The sequence below is a fragment of the Brachionichthys hirsutus genome, chromosome 12 (assembly GCF_040956055.1).
Source record: "Brachionichthys hirsutus isolate HB-005 chromosome 12, CSIRO-AGI_Bhir_v1, whole genome shotgun sequence".
Lineage (NCBI taxonomy): Eukaryota > Metazoa > Chordata > Actinopteri > Lophiiformes > Brachionichthyidae > Brachionichthys > Brachionichthys hirsutus.
Genome location: NC_090908.1, coordinates 1354578 through 1360609, shown reverse-complemented (window position 1 = coordinate 1360609; position 6032 = coordinate 1354578).

The following is a 6032-nucleotide window of genomic DNA, read 5'->3' as shown; positions in this document are numbered from 1 at the left end:
TTTTACAGCTGTGACCTATAGATGGCGCTACTGATCAAGACGTTTGGTTCAAGGAAGAACAAAAGAAGATAAAGCATTGAACCTGCACTCTTCCAAAACTATTATTATTATTATTATTAGTAGTAGTAGTAGTAGAAGTGGTTGCAGTAGTATTTATTTTTGCAGTATTCCAGTACTCTTTCTGTGACCCTGTAGCCCAGCTCTTCTCTCAGGCTGGAGTCTGTTAAAGTGAAGCTTTCTTTTTATTTGGTAACTTTTGATACATTAATCTGGATTTAATTCTCCATGACAACAGGAAGCTCAGTGCATGCACCATGACGTAACATTGTGATGCCGATGAGAAAGTCATTCAATGTCTTGTTTGTTGGAAGAAAGGGATTTTACTATTCAGGTGTGTGTGATGAAGATTAAAAAAACTAAAAAAGATGTAAATATCTTTCTAGACTATTTTTTCCAAAAATACTGAAAAAAGTATTTATTTTAATCTTCATTTGTATCGCATTTATTTTAACACATAATGCAGCTCAAAGTGCTTCATAACAAAGACATGACCTGAAACAGGCAATAAAAAAAGATATGGAAGCAATAGATAAAAATAGAAAACTCCTAAACTTTCTAAAAATACTAAAAGAACTCAGCCATAAAAATAAATCCAGCATGTTGTCATTCTTTTAAAAATGTACCTTTACTTCACCGACATACATTAAGTTTACGCACTTACCTAGTTTACCTACTGTTTTGGTTCTTGATTATGTTTTGTTTGTCTGTAAAAGCACTTTGTGAGTTATATTTCTTGAAAAGTGTTATATAAATAAAGTATATTATTATTATTCTGGAAAAACAAAGGTTTGATAAACACAAAATGAAGGAATCGGGAAGGCAGAGAGTTGTGACTCCTGTGTTAGGGTTCATCTCAGTGAAACGCCGGTTCAGCCTGACGCAGCCGTTTCCACGCGCCCCGGAGTGGGCCGGCCCTTTAACCGGGCGGGGGCGGGGAGCGGCGGGGAGGCGACCGGGAGGCGACCGGATTAAACCTCCCGTCTGACTCTGACGGCCAATGAAAGACTGCTTTAGAGGAGAATTCATTCTGACAACAATAAGAAGCCGCAGCATCGGAATAGCGCGAAATGCTGTGACTGAGACGCGCTCGGGATGAGACCGGGATGAGACCGGGATGAGACCGGGAGGGGGGAGCTCGCGGGTGCGCAGCCGCAGCGCGGGGGGGGGGGGGGCACGCTTTGAACTCGTGGGACACACCAGTGGATAAAGTGGATTCGTTTCATCTCCAAGCTTTAAAAAACTCGTACGTTGAATGAAAGCGACGCGCAACAATGGCGACTCCAGCGCATCCGGAGACCAGGAGATTTACGCGCGGTCTGGGTAAACCCGGCACAGCAGCCGAACTCCGGCAAAGTGTCTCTGAGGTAGTGAGGACGTCCGTGCTGGTTGTAAGTACCTTCCTCTTCCTCTTCCTCTTCCTCTTCCTCTTCAGCACCGCATGGGCCAGGGTCCCCTGGTCTGCTTGTGGACCTGCTTTTACCAACTATTTACGCATAAAGTCACCTGACGTGCAATCAGCTGGGTGGGCGCGCATGTGGGTTTGATTGGTGAAAAACAGATCAGACCAGGAGCGACTGGCTGAGAGAGAAACGCGACAGAGAGTTTGGGAGTGAGTGAGTGAGTGAGTGAGTGAGTGAGTGAGTGAGTGAGTGAAGGAGTTCTGCACGTCTGTGCCAGTGAACGGATGAGGTTGTGTGACAGATGTGGAATAAACACCATGTATGGTGTGTTGTCATGGGCTTGTCTTTGTGAAGTGTGCGTCTTCACACTTTTGTGTTTGCTGGAGAGTCTGAGGAATCTGTGGCTGACGACGGCGTTTTGGTTTCATAGGGACCCACTGCGCTAACACTGAACCCACCTCATTCTGGAACGCATGTGACCACAGGTTCGTGTCTGGAAGCCATTTAAAGCTTCTAGTGACGGATGACGTGCTGAATTTGATCGCCCACCTCGGAGCGTCTGGGCACCGAGGATCTGCAGGATTCCACGTCTGTATCTGATTCCACTGAGCCGGGAAGAAAACGGAGTCGTCCCTTTTGTTGGTGACCGAGTGTGTAACGGACACCGACCGGGCAGGGGAGTGGAATCCTGAGTCGGGAGCCCAGACTTCCAGCCACACCTTTTCATCACGTTCATTTTGACTGTGATGCGCTGCCAGAGCTCAAATGATGTGTGTGTGTGTGTGTGTGTGTCCCAACATTTAAAGTCCTGCCTTTTAGCTGTAGTAAAACCTAAATCACTAAACTGAATATTCGGTGTGATAAATGAACACCAAAAAAGAAGAAAGAAATGATATCAATAACAAACGGTTTATGATGGAGGAGGAGAAACTCTTGGGTTTCATGTCTTTTCCTTCTTTAAATTCACGCGATTGACTTTCCTTGCAGGCAGGTTCATAATCCCTTCATGCACAGGTTCTGCTTCAAAGGAACAGAGCCTGTAACAGAACCCCCCCCCCAGTGAACGTATGGCTGAGTGGTCGAGTTCAAGTGTTTGCTAAAGCTTCTCTGTGGGACAGGAATGTGCGTGTACACAAGACGACTGTCCACGCAGAGCACATTAATTCCTCCACGGATGTAAATGCCACAGCAGGAATAGAGCGATCTGTTCCAGGGACATAAAGAGGGGATTGTAACGGTTGTCGCCTGTTCTCATTGTTGTTTCAGCTTCAACGACAACTTTTCTGTACCTTTGAAGGCCCCATAACACAAAAATGAGTTTAGGATTTGACATGGAAGTGTAGCACATGCAGTCTCACTGGCCACGCAGCGATGTCTCTCATCTCTTCAGGGTCAGGCGCTGCTCTCTTCCTCGCCCAACACATTTTGGTGAAGGCCCACACTGACCAGAGCCGCCTTGTTTATTGTTGGAGAGGCAGAGACTTGTAACAGGCCGGCGCCGTCGGCTCAGCCATCGCTCTGTGTCCCCTCGATTTGTCCATGTTGAGGACACTCTCGGCTCCATCACTGTCATCATCGTTGAGTTTGTGGTGCTGGTGACGCACTTTGCCTGACATGTAAAGAGTGCTGCTGAACTCGGCAGCGTGTGATGTCATGAGTGCATCAGCTGATCTGTTAGTTGGATGTTTGGTGAGTGTGTAGGGCTGGGAGCAGCTGTTGTGTAATTGTAATCAATAGTCCTGACCGCCCGACACCGACTGGTGATGCAGTCGGATCCTCGGTTCCTGCTATGCGCCTGACCGGAGGGAGCTGTTGGGTCGGGTTGATGCCATGGCCTGTGCACATGACTGACCCTGTGCAAGCAGCAACAGATAGTTTCTGTTCCAAGTGTGCAAAACAGAACATTAAATGTGGATCAGAACACACAAGTCGGTGCTTAAAGTCATTGTTGGGGATTAAGACTTGTGCAATGCTCCATTTGCAAGAGAAAGCACGCAGACCTTTCTGTCTCTTGTGAGTCTTGACTGATTCACAATTTGGATTCCTCCTCGTCTGTTTGGCAGGTAGAAAGCATTTCCTGTGTTGTGGTTTCATCCAAATAGACTTCACTTCCACTTCCACTGTTCCCTCTCCCTACGGTCAGGTGCATAGCAGGAACCGAGGATCCTCCTTCCTGAACCCGACTGACTATATATATGTAGTTATTGCCTATTTGCTCAAGTCAAACATTACCAGGGATAAAGTCCTGCTGAAACGCACAGAAAGAAGCTGCAGCGCCTGCTGGAGCTTTCACCCTCGCATGACAAGTTCCAGAACCCTTTGGTTCCTTCACTCTCAACGTAAAGGTCCAAACCTGTGCACCTCTGCTTTTATTCTACAGCAGAGCTTGCACCGTTTTACCGTACAAGAACAAACCCGGGGAGTCTGAACGGGTCAATAATACATGAGGTTGCTGTAGTAACCGATGCACCCATTAGGAGACACTCTCCCTTCCCGGTGCCGGGTGTTGGCCAAGCCCTGAGCTCTGTTGTGTAACAACCAGCCGTCCTCTTGCAGTCCGCCAGACTTATGACACTGTTGGTGGATCTTGCCTCACAAATGATCTTCCTGAAAATGCCCTTCAGTTTCAGGTTTTACTTGTGACAGGTTTACCAGATGGGAGACTGGATGGGGCTGCGAGGCCAGGGGCTCGTATATGTTGGTACCTGTGCGGTGTTGCATCCAAAGGTTCCCAAGTTAATGTTCTTAATGTGTCAAGACTCCATGAGAGCCAGATATAACAATGATGCTGTCGGTGGTCACACACTTGCCATAAAGCAGCAGCAGAAGAGCACCATGGGATACGTTGCCAAAGACTTTCCACTCTGCCTGCCCAAACAGGAAGTGCCCATGACTTCCATGCTGGCCCACAAGAAGACCGACTGCTGTCCTTTCCCAGATCCAGCAGGCTTCCTGTGGCTGTGTTTGGTCTGACCTGAAGACTTGGGCTTGGCTCATTGTTAACGTGTTCTGCCTGATAAAGCAGAACTGCTTTGGAGCACATGGGAGGTTTCCATAGCAGAGAGGGAGTCTTCAGAAGAGCCTGTTCAGTGGGTGTTTTCCTGTTGCCAAGTGTTTGGCACACTGGTGTTTGTGTTACGCTCCCATTTTCAGAACACACACGTTTCTCTAATCCAAAAGGAATCCGTTATTCATAATTCATAAGGAAAATAGGAGGATATTTCTACCCTGCGCTTTTATTTCTGACCCTTTTCCAGTTCAGGGTTATTTCTGAGGTGAAGTTTGCTTCGAAGGCTGAAATTCTACGTCTGGGATTCTGACAGTTTGTTTAATTTTGATTCTTCCTTGTGGAGAATGATGTGGAAACATTGGGCTGCTGGGTGGTCGTAGTTATTGAAGACTAATCCAAATCTTGCTTTTCATGCGTTTACAGCACATCGTTCTGAATCAAACGACCAACAGCTTAACGTTGGAGCAAACGTCCATCGTCGGATCGCGTTGCTGCAGTTCTTTATCATCAATGCTTGAGCAATCAAGTGGATTATTGCTTTGCCTCCGTCCTTAAGACTATTATGGAGGCTATTTTTGAGTCAGCCGGATGCACCCCCCCCCCCCCCCCCCCCCAAGTGCAGCTGTGGAGGATGTACTGAGTCACGACTCGCTGGGCTTTTTCCTCCATCATTCTGATGGGACTAATCCAGTTGGCTTTCTCTGTAAACAGATATTAAACTGATGATTAGTCATGATCCAATAAAGACTGTGATTACAATAAATGGAAGTAGGGATTGCATTATTGGATAAAAGCCTGCAAAATGTATTTGATATCTTTTGTCTGGCTGAAGACGAGTCTGTCATGACAACACGAAGAGTTAACAGGATGTCGGTCTCTCCTAACCTGACCAGGTGACCATTTAGAGTATTGTTTTTGCCTTTTGTGGTTAACGTTGAATCAGATTGAACTTTGGGCCTCTACACCTAAAAGGGAACCGGATCAATGTGCTCCAGGTCATGCAGCCATTCCCAAACTGAAAGTGTTGGGTTTATGCTTTGAAGCTCCTGTTGGCCTCCTTAAAAGTGGGGGAGCAGGTTTTATGAGATCCACAACTGCAACCGGTGACAAAATACTGTGTATTTACTGCGCTAACCAATGAGGCCTCGATTCTACTGATACTTGTTACTGATACTGATACCTCTTCCTCCAAGCCTTTTCGGTGCAGGACTTTGTGGCTCCACTAGCAAACACTCAACACAGAAGCGTCCACGTTGACTGACGGACGTGTCTGGAAGAGCAGACGATGAGTGGGTGATCTTTTGACCCCTTGCGTGTCGAGCTTCCTTGAGTCACGGTGCCCCCCCTTCCTTCACTGCGTCTGATCATTATCTTGTAATTGTGGGGCTTGAAGGTTATGCTGCTTGCTGGCACGCCAGCCAATGGTTGGGCCCCGTTCTTGACAAACCTGCCAATTGAAGGATTTGCTCTCTCTTGTGGAATTTCCCCTTCCACCTCAGTGTTGATTAGACGCTCCGTCGTCACTTCTTCTTTGCTGCCGTTAATCTGCCGTGAACTCCAGA